At 36.1% G+C, this 23,218-nt stretch overlaps 1 protein-coding gene across 24 annotated transcripts in view; it reads right to left on the minus strand.

Moving 5' to 3' along the window:
- The window catches only part of PAM (peptidylglycine alpha-amidating monooxygenase), a 282,567-nt gene that overhangs the window by 176,292 nt on the left and 83,057 nt on the right, over positions 1-23,218 (minus strand). The window contains exon 3 of one of the 24 annotated variants that reach the window (XM_032625214.1): positions 17,836-17,957. The exons of the other annotated variants lie outside the window; for them this stretch is intronic. The gene's annotated coding sequence lies outside the window, so the exon portion shown is untranslated. The remainder of the gene's footprint in view (positions 1-17,835; positions 17,958-23,218) is intronic. 24 annotated transcript variants of the gene reach the window in all.

Raw genomic sequence — 23,218 nt, forward strand, 5'->3', positions numbered from 1 at the left:
ATGTATATCTCTGCCATGGTCATAACATATAAATCAGACAACAGGACTGGAAGACTTTTTATTACAGCATAATAATGGCTCTCATTTCTTGAGCACGGACCATGTGGTGATGTTCTGCTTCTTCCTTTTTCACTGCTATATCCCTAACATCCAGAACAATGTCAAACAGAGAGCAGGTGCTCAGAAATATTTGTTGAATGAATGGATGGGTGGATGGATGACTGCTTTATTGCCTGACAACATCCTATCACTTAGGCTTTATTATTATCCTTATTATCGAAATGAGAAAACTGATGCATATATGGTTAACTGACATGTCCCAGGTTACTTAGCTATTAAAAGAAAAGCCAGGATTTGAAACCACATTTTATAGGACCAAGTTCTATAAAATGCCAGAGTCTGCCCACTAAACCCACCACATGCACCACTTCTCATAGTGATAGGCCAGCAGAGGGGACTCCTCTCCTCCCTTTCCCAAACGAAAGCTCTTGTTCCTACTGCTCTGAATCACCAGGACACTTTATTTGCACTTCCCTTAGGGGTCTGGTCAATTTCTTCTTTATTTTATTGAAAGGAAGGAGAACTACCATTTATTAATTACCCATCGAGTTCCAAGCACCATGTGGGTACCTTATTCATACCTTGTCATGATCTACTGGCTAGGCATTTTGTTTTATCTCCCATTTCACTTCATGAATGAAGAAAATGAGAGTAAAATCTTTTGTCAGTATTTCCCAAACTTGCCCAATAATAACCTGGGGCGGGGGGGTGCTTAAAATAGTAGCAGGCCCTATTCCAAATCTTTTGACTCAGAATGTTCCAGAAAGAAGCCTGGATTTGTCTGACTCCCAAGCTAAGGGTTAACCCTTTTAGGGCAGGACCCATGTGTTTGGCATCTTTGTTCCCTTCATTGTACATACGAGGCCCCAAAAGTGTCTCATCTTTCTAAAATGCAACAGTTTATAAAGTACATTCATGTGATCCCCCAAAATAATCATAAGAAGCAAGCATAACAGATCTTAATACCCTCCTCTTATAGATGGGAAAAGTAAAGAAAAATCAAGTTCTATGGCTCCTGGCTAAAAGAAACAAAAGAGGGAGAAAAAAAGAAGGTTATGTGGAGAGAGAAAGATAGATGATGATTCAAAAACATTTACCCAGTTCTTCTTCTCTTCGGGTATAGCTTTCTTTTGATACATCCAGCAGGAAATCCTCTATATATTCTGCAAATCCCAGCATGAAGCAAGAGGTCTGTCAGGAGGATCATGCAGGCTATTTGTAATAGGCCCCTCAAAAATAGTATTTTTCATTGGTACTAATCAATAAAATCTTCACCATATTCTTATTCTCCCTATTACAGAACCAGTATTCTCTAAGATAAATTCTCAAAATAGGGCATCACGAGAGAATTTACAGGATGTGGTATGTATTTAAAGAAAAGAGCTCTGTAATTCTCTGACCAATTTCAGCTTTGAGTTTCTTTAGGATTTCCACTTAAATAAGTTTTCCTAGAAAAATTTTTCCCCTTATCATCTAAAGCACTCTCACTGGAATAGTCTTAGGAAGTAGTTTAGAGAGTTGAATGATATTAACCTAAATGTAATTTTACTATCTTTAGCTCACTCAAGTAGATAAATTTTCATAGCACAAGGGGTAAAAAATCCAATTTGCTTTTAAATTTTATTGCAAGTTTCCCCCAAATAAACAAAGAATTGAGCACCTTGCACCAACCAAAAAGGAAAAAAAAAGATTTTATAATAATCCCAGTGAGAGCATGCCCATTCCAAAAAGTGAACTTGCTCTTCTTATTTGGCAAGGAAACCCTGAGAGGGAAAACAACCCTAGAATTTGGAGAAGGGTTTCCTAATATGAAGTGAGATGCTGTGCCCTAAAATCTGAGAACCTTATACCCTTTGAGTGAAGGTTAAGTAAAACTGTGTTTAGGAGCTCAGTAAAGTGGGACTTGGGAGAAAAAGGATCGTCTACCTCTGAGTGATGGAATCAGAGCAACAAAACCAAACACAACCTTTCACCCTTGAAAGATGTGCCCCATGTTAATGTGGGACCCCACTCCCCACCCATAGCTAATTGGCCACTTGACTTAACGGTGCCAATCCAAATCTCTCTCCCTGGGAGTTTGAAATTGGGAAAATGACAAGATAGCTGAGTTGAAATTCACATAGAATTAGAGCCAAACTGACATAGGGTAAGTCCAAGCAAAGCCAGGAACAAGCTGAAATGACAAAAGGGTAGAGAAGCTAAAACATCACTTTGCAAATGAAAAGAATGGAGCAGACACAGAGATAAGTGATAGAAACCAGGCATCACCACATGAGCAACCTTGGCTCCTGACTGTCCTCTTCTATCCCCAAAGTCCTAGCTATATTTACTGACCTATTTGGGAATGTCCAATGCTCTGTCGTTTATATAAACGTTTTTATTTGCGATAATTTGAGTGGGTTCCTATGCCCTGAAACCAAACAGCTTTGACTAAGACAGGCAGCTTCATGGAAGGAGTGACACCTGAGCTAAATATCAGGTGTTCACCAGGTGGCCAATGGAGAGAAAGCATCCCAACTAGAGGAAACAGCTTATAGGTCAATCTTGAGGAAGGAGAAAGCAAGTTGAGTTCTAAGGACTACAATACAGCCAGGAACACTGGAAGGGGGAGGGGCAGGAATGAGGCTGAAGAGAAAGGCAGGAGCCAATGCACAAAGGACCTGTAATCCATGCCAAGGTATTTAGCCTTTATCCTGTAGCTGATGGGATCAGAGGTGTATTGTAGGAGATCATTCTGGCTGTGATGTGGAGGCTGAATGCAGGAGGCTGGGGGCAAGACTGGAGGCAGGAGGCCAGTGAGAAAGTGAGCTTCTCAAGGAGAGATTTGTGTGTCATTAGTTCCACCATCAGAGACTATTCTAAGGGAAGAAAAAAACAAAAACAGCAACAACTTGGTCCTAAGAAGCAAGTCAGCACAACACCCTGTGAAATGAGAGCTTTGCAGCTTGGCCAATGGCAGAGTTGTACATCATTCCACTTTTCATGCCTGATGTTTTAAAGAAGCAATGACAGCCTAAGGGCTTGTTGACCCACGAGCAAACCCACCAGAAAATGTGACCCAGAACATGATATAATACAGATCACAAAAGAAGCTCACACTGTGAAATACCACACAATTTCACACTTCATTTCCCCAGTTCACATACTCATTTATTAATTTCCCATCATAATATAAAGCCATATCAAGCTTTAGTTACTTCAGGAAACATGGCACCTTTCATAAAGCCTGATAAAAGCATTAATAATTTAAGGATGACTTTGAAAGAAGGGCATCTGAACCTCTCTGGCACAATGTTTTTGTTCTATTCAGAAATACAAAAGGGAAACCTGCATACCCCTGAATAAATGGAAGCTGTGAATGTTCTGATCTTAATTAGTTTAGATAACAGGACAAATCAAATCCCCAAATACTTAAATGGATGGAAATGGAGCTGTCAGGCCTGATGACAGTGTAGGCTGTGGTCACAATAAACTTCCTACCTTATCAGTAATTTCTCTTACACATGAATGAAGAAAGTAGACATCGCATGCACGACAAACAGCTGTTATAATTGCAACTGACTGCAAAGCACCAATTTAACTTTTTATACTTTGACTCTAGTTTTTCTCTTTCCACTCAAAATGCCTGTCAACTGTCTTCACTTATGGATGAGATTGCCAGGCTTAAGCTACACTCCAATAATGGATCCCTTTCTCTCTCATTCCATTTGCTGTTGGAGTGCAGGATCCTAACCACATCTGAAATGCTGTTTGTTGTAAGGTATTCTTTTAGTTACAAACAGCTATGTTAGAAGTCCCTTTCATCCTTGCTGCTCAGTGAGTGGTCCACGGATCACAGCTTTAGCATCACCTGGGAGCTTATTAGAAACAGGCAGTCTCGGGCCCCATCCAAGACTGAATTAGAATCTGCATTTTATCAAAATCTCCAGGTGGTCTTGTGATGATGAGAGGCACTGCCAGATATTTTTGGAAAACACAGTTGAGAAGAGTTTGACTAGAACCTAAGATCGGATCTCAATTTTCTTTGCTAGTCTGGAGAAGTGGCTTCCAAAGCCTGCATGTAAAAATTACTGCCATTTACCTTGAGTGGGACCTTCTAGGAAGATGGCAAGTGCTGTGCAAATACAGACAAGCCTGAAAGTCAGAGAGATCTGAGTTCAAATCTAAGCTCTGCTACTCATAGGCTGTGGGACTCTGGGCAAGTTACCTAAACACACTGTTGAGTCTTTTGTCCCTTTTCACTTAGTTGAGAAAAAACCACTAGGTTTTTGTTCGCTATTGTTCCTTTTTTTTTTTTTAAGATCACTGTAGACTCACTTATACAGAGTTCCTATATACCCTTCACCCAGTTTCCCCTGATGGTAACATCTTGCAAAACTCTAATACAATAGTACAACAAGGAAATATGTTCTCCCTCTCTTATAAGTTTGTCATTTCAAGCATGTTATAAAAGCAGGATCTTATAGTGGGTAATCTTCTAGACTGGCTTTTCACTTAGCATAATGCCCTTGGGATCCATCCAAGGTGTTTCATGTAACAATAGTTCATTCTTTTGTACTGCAGAGTCTTATTTCATAGTATAGATGTACTACAGTTTGTATAACTATTCACCTTTCGCAGGACATTTACATTGTTTCCAGTTTTAGGCTTCTACAAATAATGCTGCTATGAGTAAGCATGTACAGGTTTTTGTGTGAACATAAATTTCTATTTCTCTGGGATAAATGCTCAAGAATGTAATAACAGGGTCACATGATAATTTTGTGAAAATGTCCTACTCTTTCCCAAAGTGACTACACCACTTTACATTCCCACTAGCAATGTAAGAGTGATCCAGTTCTCCACATCCCTACCAATATTTGAGGTTATCACTAATTTTTAATTTTAGCCAGTGTGATAGGTATGTAGTATTTTCTCATTGTGCTTTTAATTTGCATTTCCCAAGTGGGTAGTGATGTTGAGCATCTTTTCATGTGCCTATTTGCCATCTATCTTTTCAGTGAAATGTCCATTCATGTCTTTTTTCCATTCTCTAATTGGATTGCTTGTTTTAACCACAATTTTGTGAGCTTTTGTGAATTTGAGAGCTCGTCAGATAATGTGGTTTGCAGATATTTTCTTCCAGTATGTAGCATGTCTTTACATCTTCTTCACAGGGAGTTTCGTGGAGCAAAGTTTTTAGATTTGATGAGGTCCAATTTATCAATTTTTCCTTTTATGGATTGAGATTTTAATGTCAAGTCTAAGAACTTTTTGCCTAGTTCTGAAGATTTTCTCATTTTTTGCTAAGTTTTCGAGTTTTATGTCTTACATTTAACTCTGTGATACATTTTGAGTTAATTTTTGTATAAGGTGTGAGGTTTAGGTTTTTATTTTTATTTTATTGCTTTTGAATGCCCATTTGCTTGAACCATTCATTTTGAGATGCACCCTAACTTAACAGTAACTTTGCAAAGAGAAAAAATCAAGTCATCACACTAATTGTACATATCAAATATAAGAAACCACAGTTCTAGAAACTAGAACCACCTAAAACCTAGTATCACTATGCATATCCAATGGAGAAATTATGTCTGGCTCAGAGTCTGACTCATAAAAGTCATTCAATAAGCCTGTGCATTAATTGTTTGCTTTTTCTCACGTTTGTAATTGTTTTGATTTAATAAATAATGATTAAATCATTACATTGTTGTTGTTGCCTTAAAATAATATAGCAATACTTGGAGTAAATTGTGGCAGACCACATCACACAACACTCCACATCAATCTCATTTACTTAAATAAAGTAACTTCTTTTAACAAATTTACATGTGTTCTTTAGTCCCTTTCAATGCATTTACATATATGTGAATATACATATACATAAATTTAGGTTGTATTTTGTGAAATTAAATGATCAATATTTTACCCTCTGTGTTTTTCTCCCATTTTTAAGTCCTTCCCCCACCCTGAGGTTAGTTGAATCATGACTTAATTTTTGTCAGTAATTTTTTAATCCATCAGGAATATATTTTTGTGTATTGCATGCAATAGGAGTCAAGTTTTATTTTTCACAAATAATTACCCAATTTGGGGTATGAATGAATGAAATATTATCTAGACAGTCTTGACACATGCTATGTACCTATATAAATTTAAGCATATTTTCCAGATGTTTATTCTTTTTCATTGACTTAACTATCATTTTTATTGTCAGATTTTAACTTTAGATATCTGACAGTTCAAGTTCTCCTTGTCTTATTTGTCAATATTTTGTTAGATACTATTATTTCTGCTTATTTTTCAAGACAAATTAATAAATCTGTATTTTCAAGTTCAAAAAAACAGTCCTAGTGAGTTTCTGATTATGAGCAAATTTATAAATACTTTTAGGACATGCTCTATATTTTTGCAACTGTTCATTTACACTCCTTAGTAAAGTTATGAAAAGCAGATTAAGAGAAATGGTTGAGAACATTCTCTAAACTTACTTTAAGCATTAAAATTCTCTTTTAACCTTTAAAGCACTTTAAGTTTTTACGTACACACAACAAAACTGACACAGTCTTCAAAGGACAGAAGAACCATGGACTGTGCATGTTCTGATAAGTACTTAGTTCTGATTAAAAAAAAGAAAAGAGGAAATAATGATTCTTATGCTACAACGTGGAGAAACAACACTGTGTGTGTGTGTGTGTGTGTGTGTGTGTGTGTTTGTAGGAGTTTGAGGGTGAGCAGATGGAGAGAGTAGAAAAAGCAAGCCTTGCTTCTGGGCCCTAGAATATATAAATAAACAGTATGTTATTACTCCAAGTGCAGAGGACAACTGTCATAATAAGTGCAAATTGAAACCATTTAATCTGGGAAAAAGAGTTCGTATAAACCCAGTAATTATGCTGAGTACAATTTGTTAGCATGAGTTGCCCAAAAGAATTAGGTAATTTCACTCTAAATAACTGAATTTTAATGAAGCTTATTGTGTGTTATTTCTTATTTCTATCCTAGTTTGTTTACTATTCACAATGACAAAATTGTCTTAAAAAAAAAACAGCTCAATGACAGACACTATTCCTATACTGAAAGGGACAAGGTAAAATCAAGTAAAGAATATGTTTCTTCTAACTTTCCAACAATTAAACTAGTTTAATAAGTGAAAATGTGCTCCTGTAACGAAAACCACTAGCCTTATAATATCCCTTCCCCCCACCACCTTCATCACAAGAATCTAATTTTTAGTTGGTCATAATGCTGCTCAATTAAAGGACAACATGGCCCAGCCTCAACTGCAGATGGGTAAAGCCATGTGGCAAAGTTTGGTTGTGTGCCCCATTTCTGCCCCTTCTTCACTTTTGCTGGTTAAAAGGGGCATGTGCTGACTGGAGGCTCAACAGCTGTACTGGACCAAAAGGACAGGGGTTATACTGTAAAGATAAAAGGATGCTGAGCCAGAAGGAGTCTGGGTCCTTGATGAATATAAGGAAAAGCCATACCACCTTATCTCCAAAATTCTTTCATTTGTGATAGCAATTAAGTTCTATCTTATTCAAGATATTTCACATATTTTGTTATACGCCGCTGACCCCAATCCCAAATTAAATAGCACTACTGCTGCCCAGGAAGATCAAAGACTGTGGAACCCAATGTATTAAACTACTCTTATACAGAAATTTCTTTTTAAGTTTTCATTGTTATAAAGATTCGCTATGTCCAAGTCAATACATTTTAATTTTATGTCAAAAATTTCCAGCAAAATAGACAATTATTTTCTCTATACTTTGTTTTATCCATCAATATCAACACTTCTGAATACAAACAAAGAATATACAGTCATTCCCCAGAATCCACGGGGGATTGGTTCAAGACCCCCATGGATACCAACGTATACGTCCACTACCTTTTCTGTTCTATATTTTTTCATTAATTTATGAGATCTTTACTCTTTCATTTAGAATCCTTACTGTCTTCAAATGTTATCATGCAAGTTCACATAAAATCTTCTAATATATCGACCCAAATAATAACACTTCTCAACTATGCCATAATATGTAGAGTTGTTTCCTTAAAAATACTGCCATAAACCAATTTTTTCCATATTTTTGTGGTTATTATTTAATGCCAAACTCTCTGCTAAAAACTTTCATCCTTTAATCCTGCTGTTTGACTTCCAAATCTATGAAATAGAAAGGTACTATAGACAGAAAGTATATGTCCCCCCAAAATTCATATGTTTAAATCCTAATCCCCAATGTGATGGTATTTGGAGGTGGGATCTCGGGTAGACAATTAGGTCTTGAGAGCAGAGCCCTCATGAATGAGATTAGTGTTCTAATAAAGGAGGCACTAGAGAGCTCCCTCACTCCTTCCTCCATGTGAGGATGAATGTGAAGATGGTCATCTATGAATCAACAAGTAGGTTCTCACCAAATCTACTGGAACCTTGATCTTGGACTACTTGCCTTCAGAACTGTGAGAAACACATATTTGTTTATAAGCCATACAATCAATGGTATTCTGTTACAGCAGCCCAACTGGACTAAGACAAGAGGATTATGATCAATTTTCTTATACTATTCTGCATTTATTCTGGAGATTCTCATTCCTCACTCCCATCTATAAATTAAAGGAAATCTGTATTAATTACAGTTGCACAAAAATCAAGAAGGACATTAAATCTAGATCAAAAATGTCTCTTGTCCTTTAGCAATTCCTTTTTGGAGACAAAAGAGTTGATGAAGTGTTTGTGGATGTTTCTGACAGACAGAAACGAGGCTGTTATGATCACTTAAAATAGTTAAAAGATACTTATATTCGAGATTCACCTTCCTTTTTAAGTTTCAGTTTTAGTATTTGGTTTAGGATGCTACATCTAAGAAAGTAGATTCATTTGTCTAGTTACAGATAAGGGTGGCTGTGAGATTCTGGAAGGGAGAAAAGTAATAAGAAGTGGGGAGTACACCAATCATTTATTTTATAAATATTCATTTGTTCAATAAATAATTTATAGGGGTTTAAAATATATCATTGGCAAAATACATAAAGATCCTGGCCCTCATGAAGCTTATATTCCAGCAGGAAAATGGACAATAAACATACCTAAGTCAATAACATAGTATGTTAAAAGGTGATAATCATCATGGAAAAAAGAAAAAGGGAAGAAGAGTAATGGAGAGATGGACAGCTGGGTGAGGTGTGGGGTAAGTTGCAAGCCTGTAAGGGGGACATTTGACTAAGACTCATAGGTAGTTAGGGAATGAGCACAGTGGGTATCTGTAGACATCTCCAGGTAGGTAAAAGAGCTGGAGCTAAGCAGCTACAAGGAAGCGAATGCGGTTGAACCAGGAAGTGGGAGCAGATCGGGCAGGTAATGGAGAATGGATTGTAGATACTTGTAGGTCACTCACTGTAGGGACTTTGGTTTGTTCCCTGAGTCAAATGGAGAGTCACTGCAGAGTCTGGGAAGAATGGCGTGATTGGGTTTCTATTTTAAAAAGATCACTTTGGCTTCTTTATTGAGAATGGACCTGGGGGAAGGGAAGGGAAAGGGTTTATACCCTTCCTGCGTAGACAAGGAAATTATATGATATTGTTGTTTTCTGCTGTAATCCCGGTGGTCCAATCAGGGTGGGTGAGATAACAAGTGGTTGAAACCTGGATATATTTTGAAGGTAGAGACAGGATATCCTAATGGATTGTGTATGAGATGTGAGAGAATTTAACTACAGAAGACCTCACCCAGGAAAAGTAAAGGAGAAACAAGAAACAAACAGATGGGGTTGTAAGACATCCAGGGAGAGAACTAGGAAAGTATATTGATTAGCTTTTGTTCTTCGCCCCAGGTAGTGATGACAAAACCCATGACCCTTTAACATGTTAAAGAATATACCCTAACAAGAAAACGAAGTACTCCACTCAGAGATGCCTCTGAAGCCAGACAAGTTGTTTCAAATTGATATATAGTAGAGTGAATCCACTTGGTTTTCTTTTCAAAATGTAAAGAGGAGTAGGCAAAAAAAAATACAGTAATAAAATACAGTGCAAACCTTGAAGATAGATATCATCCAGAGTTACTGGCTGAAGATATTTTTGTGAAGCGATATTTTTCACAATAGCATCTATGTTTTATAGGTCAAAATAAAGAAGACACGTTTTGTCTTACACCATATTTAATGTCCTCTGTGTCTTGGAATGCCAAAACATCTCTCTTTGTGAATTGTCACCTCTGGCTGATGACAGCTTTATCCTGGTAGCAATGATTATTAAACAGATCTGAAACAGAGCCACAGAAGTGATCAAGGAGGTCAAGGGGAATGAAAACAAAGAACGAAGTAGAAGAGGTATAATATTAAATCTTACAGGAGAAGTACTTATTACCCTATAATTTTAATAAATACATATATTTAAAAGCAATGGTTTTTTTTCTCTTTTTAGAAAAATATATATAGACTTGCATGTGTCTAATTTACTTTTTTTCCTTCCTTTTTTCTTTCTGTTCCCATAATCTAATTACCGATTGTATACTTTGCCAACAGCTCTCCCAGGGGAATAATTAAAAAAAAAAAAAACTGCAAAACCCAGCACCCATCTGCTCTTTCATCCCTAGCACCGTTTTGATGATGTTTATAATTCCTTTTACAGTAATAAAGTATCTGCTCAGTGAGTAATAATTCAAAATATAGTAAAAGAAAACCAAACAAATGGCTCAATGTAAGAAAGCGGAATAAGAAATAAGTTTGAATACAATGTAGTATCTTTCAAAATGAAGAAAAGCAACATGTTTTATGGGCAGAGCAACTGAGCTGTATATTTAAAAATCTAGTATCTAGTCAAGAATGGCAGTGGACATTTTTTCCTTCTGAAAAACCTGATTATATTACTGTTACATCATTTGTCTGATGTCTTATTAATTGAAAATTGCCTTCTAGTAGCTGTCTTCTACCCTGCTATTTCAACTACTGATTGTAGTTCTACTGGATTTGTGATATCATCATGAAAGATGGATATAATTGGTCTCAATCCAAGACTCTCTTCTCAACCCCATCCACTCAAACCTCTTTAACTTTTCACGTTAAGCCTCTGCATTTTAAAGATGGAAAGAAGGATGCTCTCTGCAGCTTATCCACCAAATGCATCAACTGACACAATTATCTAACTGATCCACTTTTACTTTCAGCCACTAAATGCATTTCAAAAGAACCAGGAATGGAAATACCTCTTGCCTCTTCAGGCTTTCTATGGAGTTTAACTCTTTCCAATAATAAATATCTGAAAGTGTGTGGGGGGGGGGAAACAATGATTCTACATGGAATCCTTGAGTATAAACTGAAAAACAACTGGAGCTAGTCTTGATAGAAAGTGAATGAAATTTCACATGGAGAGGACTTCGGGGATACTAGCAATGTTCTGTTTCTTGACCTGGGTGGTGGTTCCATAGGAGTTTGTAGCTATTCTTTAAACTGTCTATGCTCTATGCGTCTGTATGTATGATATATATCACAATAAAAAGTGATATTTCAAGGATTATTCCAGACCTCTGATTCTGTATTTATTACATGCTAGTCAATCCATCACTGTCAACTTTCCATATTAAAGAATATTTAAAGGTGAAAAACCAGAAACTCTTCCATCTTAATCAAGATTTTTAATCAAGAATTAAGGACATTCATGATATATGTGTTATCACTAATGGATTAGAATAGGAAGCAGAGGCTGCAATTCTGCCCTCTCCTTACTATTTTCTTCTTATTATTTACTGATCATGGACAGAAACTCATTGTGAAACAACCACTCCCTTTGAAGTCACAATAAAATAAAAGCAAAAGAAAACCAGACATTTACCTTGGGAGTACAATTACAATGATGCTATGTTTTTCTCTTTTAAATAATAAGAATTATTATTCAACCCAAATCTTAGGAATTTAAGTAAGTTTCTCTGCCACATATGAAGAAAACAGAAATTAGGAAATTATTAAATCATATTCATATATTTTTCTCTTTTCTCTATTACATTCAGCTGAATTTAACTTTTTTACTATCTAGTAATTGACATTTTAGAAAGAACAATATAAAAATGGTCTTTAAATGTAGCTATTTTCACAAAAAAACAAACTTAAGCATTTGTGTTGTTTATTCTTCCCCCTTTGGGGGAGTAATTCATGTCCAAAGAACATAATGGCCAGCCTTTTAAGACTGGTATGACTAAAAACGGTGAAATCACATACAGACATAAAAAGACTTTACCAGAAGTAGTGGGAAAATGCCATGTTGCTTAAAGGCAATGACTGCTAATCTGTAAACTGATGATACTCCTGTACTTTTTTTTAACTAATGAAAAAAGACTGCAAACTGTTTTAAAACTGTAAGGATGAACTCACTGTGATTAATTGCTTTCCATATTAGAAGTGGGCAAACAAGGCAACTAAATATTCAAAATGTCATTTTCTTTTTAAATGTTGCTTTAAAATGTTTTAAAATTTTTCCATGAAAAGTTATAAATATCTATACTGATTCCTGTAAATGCATGATGACATCATCCACATAAAATATTTCTTTAGGTCATGGCATTTTTCTCAGCGTTACATTATAATTTAAGGTAAGCCACATAATTGATTGCATTATAATGAATCACGCAGACCTTCAAACGACTTGTCTAATTTCACTTTGCAGTCTAAAAGTGCATATATAATTATGCTGTTTTCTACGTGTCTCTAATGTTTCTTCTGATAAACTCTAAATGTGGTTCAGTGTCCTGCTCTCTTCAGTTGAGAAAAATATAAATAGCAAAAGAGAGTAAACTAGTTATTAAGGTACTGTTTACATTTTACTTAACCGACAAGAATACATTAAGTTACTTGAATTAACCCCTTACATTTTATGTTTTCATTTAATCACTTAGATATTAGAAAGGAGAGAAGTATATATGTGGGTTGAAGTTATCATAAGGGCAAGCAGTATAAGATTAAACAATTTATTAATTTGGTTTAAAAATACAATACTTTCTGAAAGTTACTTGTTTCAGACACTGTGTTAGCCTCTGGAAAAATAAAGATGAATAGAAATGATGCTTACCTGGGGACTTCCCTGGTGACACATTGGTTAAGACCCCGTGCTCCCAATGCAGGGGGCCCGGGTTTAATCCCTGGTCAGGGAACTAGATCTCACATGCATGCTGCAACTAAGAGTTTGGTCACAACTAAGGAGCCCTCAAGCCACAGCTAAGGAGCCCACTGCCACAACTAAGACCCAGCGCAACCAAATAAAGAAAGAAATAATTAAAAAAAAAAAAAAGAAAAGAAATGATGCTTACCTGGCTTTTAATGGGGCAAATGGGGATGGCATTTTGGAAAGGAATGGAAGACAAATTATTGCAAGGCAATGTGAGAAGGCCTATAATATTTATAGAAGCAAATTCAACATGTTGTGTGGTGCTGGGGGATGAAGCAAGGGGCTGGTGGAAGAGGAGGAAAACCTTCTAAAATACATAATAATTAGTGAATTCTTATAGGGAGTAAGAAAGTGAAGGCCTATAAAGGAAGGACAGTCCATCTGTATCTCCCGCATATCCCTGGAGAGGGAGAAGAGGTATGGCGTGCCATTGGCTTCAACTCTAGGTACGTGGAAAGCTGTGAATGCAGCCAGGCTATTATGAGTCTGTGGGCTAGAGTGAAGGCAACAAGGGCACAAGAAGGAAAAAACAGCTTGCTCTTTCTTATCATTCAGGATTCAGCTTCCCTGTGGGGTGAGTGGCCTTCCCTCCCCACCCAGTACAGTATCACACTGCTCTGTCACTACTCCCTGCCTTGGCCTATTCACAGTGAACATTATCCCTTGTTTAAGTTGTTCATTGTTCACCTTCCTCACAAGACAGTAAGTTTCCAGAGAGCAGGGAGGTATATTTCTAGCCCCTAGAATAATGCCTGGCATACAGTAGGCACTTGATAATAAACTGGAGGAATTAAATCAGCAAGAAAAGAGAAAGGAAAAGGATACAGGAGGACACAAAGAGTGGTCCACATAAAAAATGGACAGGAAAAGAGAATAATAACAATAAACCACTGTCTCAAATGTTCCCCATGCACCAATCCCTTCAGCTGCCCCAGAAAACATTCCCTACCAAAAACTTCAAAAAAAAACACTGAAGCCACCAGGCCTGCCACATATTCTACATATTGCAAAAGTTTGTCAGATTGAAAGCCAGAACATCAATTGCATTTTACATATATTGCTATTTCAACTGAAAAGTGAAAAAAATACATCCTTAATGGGGAATATTATAATTGAGAGCTCATTCAAATAAGTAGGTTTTTCAACATAAACTATTAATCTGTTCAATAATCATATCTGTTAGAAAGTAATGGAATACTATTGTGTGAACCACAAGTTTAAATTCCTATCCCGAGCACTTAAATTTTTTTCACAAACATCACTATATTAATCTGCCTTTTTTGCGTTTACTGCTGTTATATTCAAAAATTCAATCTCTTAGACAAATGGAAATTCAAGAGCACAATTCAAGTGATATATGTATATTATTCCTTTTGACTACAAACGTATATTTGCCCATTCAGTTTTTCTTTTTCATTCAAATTTTGCAACAGCTGTTACATGATATATTTCTGAATACAAAATACACACTCTGCTTTCTCAACTACTATAATATACAGGAATTTCTACAACCTCTCATCTTCTCTGAAACACTTAAAATATATTATAAATTTAAATTAAATCACACAGAAGTTATTTATGCTACTTTCCCTGACTTAACTTGAATATGTTAATTGTATTCAATGCATCTTGCAGGTTAAAAGTAAAATGTCACGAGCCTCATTATTTAAATTCCATAAAAGGAAACCATCTTTGCTGAAATATTTTGACATATACAAGGAAACACTGTACCTAGTGTTACTGATCAGCAAAAATTAAATATTTTTTGGTATTATAATTCTCTCAACATTTGGGGGATTCTTCCAGTTTTGGTACACTTTTTTTCTATTCCATCTTTAGATATGTGAATCCTATAAAGAGATAAGATGAAATTAAAAGGAAAAAATTAGGAATGCTCTTGTTTATAAAGAATCCCCTTTGAACAATTTACAGATTCAATTCCAATAACAATCAAGCTTTTTTAGCTTGACAACCCAGCGACCACCAAAGACAGAGACCACAACAATGCTCATTACTCTTTAGTGAATTGGCAGCTGAGTAAATTTCTTTAAGTGTACCCAAGTCCCATTCTCCGGGAAGAGATGATTATTGGTCACTGCTTAGTTTGTATGTTTTTACTGAAGCCAATATGCACACCACCGAAGAGAAGGGGCCAGCTGTGTGACCCTGACATGTCTTATAAACCTGGAAACTGTCACCCACTAAACAGGCCATTGTGAGGGCTAGATGTGGCAATACATATAAGAATGGCTTGAAAACTGTAAAATGCCATATACATGCAAGATTCATATTACTACCAGTAATGGCTAAAAAAAAAAGTGAAGTCATTGATTTCTCTCTTTCCCTTCTATGGAAGATTTGAACCACAGGGGAAAAAAAACAGACTGAAAAATAAACCCAAATGGTCCCTTGCACCAGTGTCTATATACAATACACACAGCAGTAAATGCACAGGAAGTAGATAGATACTATCTTCTCATGCCTGGGTTATTGTAATTGCCTCCTAACTCATCTCCCCGCTTCTGCCCTTGCCACCTTATAATCTGTTCTCAATACACAGCAATCATAGGAAGCCTTTGAAGCTAAAGTAGTCCATGTCACTCCCCTGCCTAACACCTCCTGCAGCTTCTCATTTGGGTCAGAGTAAAAAAAGCGAGAGTCCTTTCACTGGCATGCAAGGCCCTACAAAACCAGCCTCTTAGGCCCTTACCCCACACTGGCCCCTTGCTGTTCTTTACACAGCACGTTCCCACTTCAGGGTCTCCGTACTTGCTGTTTCCTCTGCCTAGAATATTCTCGCTCCTTGTTGCCAAATGGTTTCCTCTCTTGATCACCTTCAGTCTCTGTTCAATTGTCACCTTCTCTGTGAGGTCTTCACTGACCTCCACATTTTAAATTGCAACCTCCCTGTGCTCCTAGCCTCCCCCACCTCCCTTTACTACTCCAAAATACTTAGCCTCATTACAGTATTTTAGTAACAGTGTTTAATCTCTGACTATAAGCTCTATGCGAGCAGGGATTTTTGTATATTTCGTTCACCATTATACCTCCAATAGATAGCTCAGGACATAGCAGGACATCAGTAAATATTTGTTAAATTAACAGATACACAACTTTCACATCATAAATATATGTGAGCCACCTGTAAACTACTACAATATTATAGCAAACTTTATTAAACTCAGGTTCAAGCCAAATGTTCCAAAAAGAAGGGGAAAATATTATACAAATAATGCAGAAAGAAAATGAGATTTTTCTCTTTTTAAAAATCATCACAAAGGAAAAACACCAAATCATGCCTAGTGAATCAATAAACTGATTAAACTCAGAAGAGTTCCAACATATTCATAAAATCTTTCATTTAACCAAATACTCAATGTAAAATGAAAGAACATATTTCAAGTCCATCTTTGACTAAAATTTTCAAAAACAAAAATGGGAACCATTTAATGTTGAACACATTCAATAATTAAATTAATTATATATGCCTTTGATTCTCCTCTACATAGAATCAGAATTGTCACTAAAACAAGTAGGAGATACCAGTACCTCTGCGTTTTGGTCCCACAAACACATAAACACATAAAAATAAAGTTTGTATTTTGGCCATTCTATTATAACAGCTTATTGGACAATCACAAATAGCTCAATGTAGGATCTGTTGCCAGAAAACGTGGGTCTCTGGGGGACAGGAGTAGGATGCCACCTTGGTAGTTCTGAGCTCCACTCATCAGAATGTGAAGAAGCCAAGCCTCTAGCTGCCTTTCAAGTATTGATGGCAAATGAATCAAATACTTAAAACAAAAAACTAATTTCTTCTAGGAAATCAAAATCTTGCAAACAAGACCTGGCAAAATTATGATTTTTACAGTAGCTGTTTCAGGATTAAGCTTATTGAATCCTGGTGTTAAACATACTTTTATGCCATTTTATTGCAATGGCCACATCAAAACAGAAAAGTAGAGCTGTCATTCATACGATGTTTGATCCCGAGAATGCGTTCATTCCCTCTCCCAATATCCTGTAGATGATCTTTATAAAACAAGCTTTTGTACTTTATTTCTTGTATGTCCATATTATTTCTACACAAGAGCTCCTTGAGGGTAGAAATCCTCAATTAATAAATACTTAATTTGACAAGGATGAATCCCTATTTATAATATCATCAAAGAAAAACAAGCTAAAATGTTTATAAATAATGGGAAGCAAAGCTGTAGGCACTGGCAGGATATAACGAGTGGGGCCTCTACATTCCCCCAACAAATAGCAGGTAAACAGGACTTCTGGAAAAGATATGATCCCTACAAAATTTGCCTTTAGAGTCCTCAGCTTCTCCTTTATTCACCGTCTCTCCTTCTTCTATAGTCTAATGCATTGATTGCTATTTTGTTGTCACACTAATTGACATTTTCAGGTATTGACTAAAAACGAAACAAGTTGCTCAATTTTTTCATAGACTTTTCTTTTAATCTTTCTAATAATACAGTTGATGAGACAGTATTACTTTCATTTTACAGATGAGGAAACAGTGGTCTAAGTGAAGTTATGTAACTTTAACTTGTTCAGAGACATAATGTCTCAAAGAAAAGGCTTAATCTCAGGATTGACTCAAAGCCTATGTTCCTAGTTCCTTACCTGTTCTGTCTCCTGTTTGTCTAGAGTTGGTTATGTGCCCAGCTGTGCAGTTTATACACTTTCATGTGAATGAGCTTCCCATGACTTATCGCTGCAACCAGTTCTTGCAAGGAAGCTGGTATCTAATTACAGAATAAAGGGCAGTATATAAGAATAAAAGAAAATGGGGATAATATTTGGAAAAAAGAGAACATGCAAGCCCCTGAAAATACACTGGACTAGCTTGGCCTTGTCCTAGGTGTGAGCATGGGTTAGTGTTGGGCCTGCATTGACAGGATGCTAGCTCCAATAATATTTTAGTATTCTTGTTAGAAAGGAATTACTGTGTATCCCCCAAATAATTAACACAGCGATGGACACAAAGTAGAACTGAAATGCCAGGACGCAGAAAAGTTTGGAAAGTTGTGGTCGTGGCTAAATTTGATCATTTTCCAATTTTTCAAGCTACAAAGAACCACAAAAGAAGTAGAGGGAACAGCCTGAGACCATCTTTAAAGCCTGGGTTTCAATGGAATGTAGGACTCTGGTACCTCTGGTTACTAAGGTGATAAGATGAAAACATAGAGCATGTCACAGGAAAGGCAAATGGCTGGAGGAAGGTGAAGTGTGTATGACAGGGAGAGAGAGAGAGAGAGTTCTAATTAAAAAATGATAATACCATAACAGAATGCCAAGAAATTCATTTAGCATCTTAACAAACTTTAAAAATTGTACAACATGAGCACAGCAGTTTTTTCTAGTTAAAGTAAATACTGTATGGGAAAAGAGTTATTATTGTTAGATATTTACTGTGTGCCAACAATGTTATCCAGGGAAATAACACAAACTACATCCACAGGGCTTAAAAATGGTATGAAATACAGTTGAATTATTCATTACATCACAATACAAACAATTACTCTAGCTGTTATTAAATATATTTCTACTCCACACACATATATGTGCATGTTTGGGCAATTATAGGCATACCTTGTTTTATTGTGATTAGAGAATAATTTTTTACAAATTGAAAGTCTGTGGCAACCCTGCATCCAGCAAGTCTATCAGCACCATTTTTCCAACAGCATTTGCTTACTTCATGTCTCTGTGCCACATTTCAATAATTCTTGCAATATCTCAAACTTTTTCATTATTAATTATTATATTTGTTATGATGATCTATGATCAGTGATCTTTAACTTACTATTGCAAAAATATTACGACTCACTGACGAATCAGATGATGGTTAGCATATTTTAGCAATATAGTATTTTTTAATTATGTACTTTTTTAGACATAATGCTATTACACACTTAACAGACTGCAGTAAAGTATAAACATATCTTTTGTATGCACTAGGAAACAAAAAAATTCGTGTGACTTCATTGATTGCGATATTCACTTTACTGTGGTGGTCTGGAACTGAATCTGCAGTATCTTTGAGGTATGCCTGTACTTATAAATAATTCAAGCTAATTTCCCAAAGATTTAATCATTTAAAAAGCTGATGGCACACTTTGTAAAAAAGAGCTTAGTAATGAAGAGTCATGCTTAAAAAAGATGTGCATATGAAACTACATTTTTCTTTCTCACATTATTTCTGCATTTACTTTTTTATTTTTGTTTGCGGTATGCAGGCCTCTCACTGTTGTGGCCTCTCCCGTTGCAGAGCACAGGCTCTGGACGCGCAGGCTCAGCGGCCATGGCTCACGGGCCCACCTGCTCTGCGGCATGTGGGATCTTCCCAGACTGGGGCACGAACCCGTGTCCCCTGCATCAGCAGGAAGACTCTCAACCACTGCGCCACCAGGTAAGTCCTATTTCTGCATTTTCAAAACTGAATAATAAGCATGATATTTTTAACAAGATAATTTTCACTTTCTTTGCATATAATAAAAATGTCAGAATCTTAACTTTTCATGCCTACATGATGGATTACAAGGTTATAAAAATGTATTCAAAATAAAGGTTTTCATGAGGTTTATAATAAAATGACTAGGAGAAATGAAAACAAGATTAGAAGCCAAAAGAACTGGGTTCTAGTCCAGACTCTACTTCAAACTAGTTATGTGACCTTGATCTAATTGAAGAATATCAAACCTATGTCTTCCAACAGCCCAAATCCCAGAGCTGACATGGAAGTTGAAACTTATCCATCCCTGGGCTAGTAAGTTAACTGCTGTGAACTTTGTATTCTGAACTATAAATCAAGAGAGTTGGCTTCTGAGTTACTGTGCAACCCTAAGACGCTCAGATACCCAAAAAGCCAGAGTCAGAGATCTAACATCTGTTAAAAGCACTGTTCCTACTAAATCTGTGAGACTCCTTTAACCACACACCCACATCTTTTTCAAAGCAAAAATGCTTAATTTGACATGTACTGTAATATTCTTAATTAACAGAAGAAGTATACCATTCAGTAATACAGACAACATAACAGGGGAAATAGACACGGGCCACATTCTTGGCAACCTAGGTATTTGATGGTGTCAAATAACCAGTTAGAATGTTAACTGACTAAGATGATTTAAATGCTCCTTATGATGTGAATCTGATTTCTAGTATTATCAAATCTCCTGTAAAGACCTCTACCACTCAAGCTTAATGATCAGGACATTCTAGGGTATCTTCAATTCAGAGGAATTTCAGGTAATAGGAGAGTAACAGAGAAGAAGAGACAAGTAGTTATGAGTCTGTATCTAAAAATACCCGGAAAAAGTCAATAAAGCATAATAACGGTGGCCCAAAAACACATTTCAGTGCTGATGCTGACGTACCACACCTTGTATAAAGTACTGAGGTTCAGTACAGTGACAAATTAAGCCACAAGCCAGCAGATACTGCAGTTCTTCAACAGAAATGTCTAGCCAATTGCTAAAAACTATCTCACTCTAATGACTTCAACCTTCCTGTAGTAAAAGACAAAGAAAGAATATATAAGATTATATTACTCTGGGCTTCCCTGGTGGCGCAGTGATTAAGAATCTGCCTGCCAATGCAGGGAACACGGGTTCGAGCCCTGGTCCAGGAAGATCCCACACGCCGCGGAGCAACTAAGCCTGTGTGCCACAACTACTGAGCCTGTGCTCTAGAGTCCGTGAGCCACAACTACTGAGCCCACTAGCCACAACTACTGAAGCTTGGGCGCCTAGAGCCCGTGCTCCACAACAAGACAAGCCACTGCAATGAGAAGCCCACACACCGCAACAAAGAGTAGCCTCCGCTCGCTGCAACTAGAGAAAGCCCGCACGCAGCAACAAAGACCCAGTGCAGCCAAAAATAAATAAATTAATTAATTTAATTTTTTTTTGTAAAAAAAGAATGAATGCCAGCCACACAACTATGACAGTCACACCAGTGCATGCCAGCTAGATCTAAGCCCTGGTTACAGATAGAAATACTTACCTAATAGATTGAAAGAAATGTATGTGTATTGTTAGATTAGTTTAATATTGACCTAGTATAATTCCAGAGCCCAGAAAGAGGGACTAATCAATCCTTTCCAGGTTCTGAGATTTCTAAAGGTAATACGCACATGAACAGTCTGTATACATTTGAATAAAAGATAAGGTCTATTCAGAATTATTTCTCACAAGTACAATTTTCTAAAAACAAAAAACTCCTATCTGCTAATTTTGGGTGCTTTAATTTAAAGACTACATATTAAAGATCCAAAAGGGGGCAGCTGTTTATATGAATATATTCTGAAATATATGTCCAAAATTTAGCCACTTTACATATTAAGTATAACCATTTAAAGATTAGTTTTTTGGGTTTTTTTTCATGAAATACAGAAACATCAGCCTAAATTGGAGTACCAGGAAAATATTTTGTACGTATGACTCTTAGCTAAATTTGGAGTACCCAAGCTCTATCACAAGGATCTCATCTTCACATTACTTAATAACTTACCATTACTGAGTGCTTAGCATGTGCTAAGGTCTTTGAATTGTTATATATCATTGAGTCTTTAAAATAACTCTGTGAGGTATGAACTCCTCATTTGTAAATGCAGTTGATTTAGTCATATATTTATATTTTAAGCCTAGGTTGAGGGCCGTATCTACATTGGAGATTACATAGCTTCATTCACTTTTTTTTTCTTTTAAATAAAAAGCAAACAAAGAAATGACCAACAATCAAGGCCACAGCTGAAGTCAGCATGTATTCAGCTCCAAACCCAACCATTTGCATTTCCGTTTCCATTTACCACGAACTAGGGAACAAAATTTACTGAGCACTTTCCATATGCCAGACATTGTTAGACACGATTCAATCTCATGTAACCCTCACCACCACGCTAAGACAGGTATCTCTAGCCCCATTTAACGATGAGAAAACCGAAGCTCAGAGAGGCTAAGTAATTTACACTAGGTAGTCAGAGAGCAGGTAGTAAATCACAGCTGATACTGAAGTCAGTGTTCCCCAGGTTGTACTCCGTGGTTTCTACAGCACAGACACAACCGATATTCAAAGTCATGACCAGATGCCATCAAGACAAGGTAAATGTAGAGTCAATAAAATACATCCAAGAAGTAAGGGAAATAAATAGAACATTTTAGAAAAAAATTGAGAACAGTTTCAAAAGAAAAAATTAAAATTAGTATGATGTAAAGTTTTACTATACAATACTTTGTTTTTTAAATCTAAATTATTCAGTGTAGTCTGAGTGGTTTTTACATTAAATTCATAGTGACCTTCAAAAGATACTGTAATTTATATTTTATATTCCATTGGAATCTTAGCTATAGAAAAGTATGCTTCATGAAAACAAACTTGGGATATTTCAAATTTATAGACATTTTCTAAAAATAATAATATTTATTTAAAATGTTCATTATTCATATTAAGATATAATTTAAAATAAAAGGGAAAAAGAATTATAGAATATGATCAGGAATGTGTCATAAAACAAGTTTACTAATATTTTAACTTCTTTTATTTTCCAAGGATCATAATGTCTCAACATACTTATATTATCATCCCAGGTATTAACAGCTGGCTTGTTGAAAGAGGATAGAAAAGAGAAGAATAGAATGGTTCTTGACTTTTATTCCTTTTGTAATGAATTCCAACCAAACAAACTGCCTCAGAACATTTTAAATTATCAAGTGATATACTTAAACTGAAAATATTTCTTAGCATACTTTTCTTTTAAAAGTAGTAAAAATTAGGGACATTAAAAGGAAAATTTTTCATGACTGGCTTAGAAAAGCATCTATATGTCACTGTCTTCTTAAATTCAGGTTACTCATCACATTCCTTCAATACCAACATCAAAGAAAAAAGATGAGGAGAAACTAATTTTAAGTATGTCAAGACAGAATACTTTCTGTTAAAGTCCTTGAATTTCCTAATCCAGCAGAGGGAAAGAGGTCTGAGGTCTGTGTTTTCCATTCCAAGA

This window comes from Phocoena sinus, chromosome 3 (genome assembly GCF_008692025.1).
Source record: "Phocoena sinus isolate mPhoSin1 chromosome 3, mPhoSin1.pri, whole genome shotgun sequence".
Classification (NCBI taxonomy): domain Eukaryota; kingdom Metazoa; phylum Chordata; class Mammalia; order Artiodactyla; family Phocoenidae; genus Phocoena; species Phocoena sinus.